Raw genomic sequence first — 527 nt, 5'->3', positions numbered from 1 at the left:
GCTGATGGAATTTGCAACAAGCCTGCTTAAACTCTACGGATTCGTATATCCAGGTTTAACTTACAACGTGCGCTAATCAAGCTTTAGTGCTGTGAAGATTCTCATGCCAGAGAAACCAAATGTTGCCTTACAATGTTGCAGATCCGGGAGGAGCGGAGGAAGCACTCAGGGCAAAGCAGAAGGAAAATATCTTTCACACTCGCGGCACTAGACGGAGCGAGCAGCGTGTGCACCGGTCCCGACGCCGAGGCAGAGTGAGCTCCTGCCACACTGGCTCGCTCCCGTCCCTTGTCCACCATCGCCCCCTCCTCCTCCGCCTCCCCAGTTCCCTCTCTTCCACTCCCTTGCCTCTCTTTTTCCCTTCTCGCTCTTCGTCTTCTTCTTTTCCGTCTCCTTCCTGCCTCCTCTTTCGTCTCTCATCTATTAATGCCTCTCCGTCTCTCTCTTCTCCCCATCTCCCTCACTTACCTCCTCTCTTTCGGAACCCTTAGGTCATCTCTCATCCTCCTTCTTATCCCCCTCTTTCA

General features: G+C 52.9%; 1 protein-coding gene across 1 annotated transcript in view; it reads right to left on the bottom strand.

Annotated features, from left to right (window-relative positions):
• Positions 1-244, bottom strand: part of LOC119586364 — a gene marked incomplete in the record, with an annotated part of 60,439 nt that extends 60,195 nt beyond the window's left edge. The window contains 1 exon segment of the mRNA XM_037935076.1: positions 132-244.
• Positions 245-527: the final 283 nt, after the last annotated feature.

Source organism: Penaeus monodon, chromosome 21 (genome assembly GCF_015228065.2).
Source record: "Penaeus monodon isolate SGIC_2016 chromosome 21, NSTDA_Pmon_1, whole genome shotgun sequence".
NCBI classification, from domain to species: Eukaryota; Metazoa; Arthropoda; class Malacostraca; order Decapoda; family Penaeidae; genus Penaeus; species Penaeus monodon.
The sequence above is the reverse complement of the archived record's forward strand: the minus strand, read 5'-3'. Positions and strand labels throughout refer to the sequence as shown.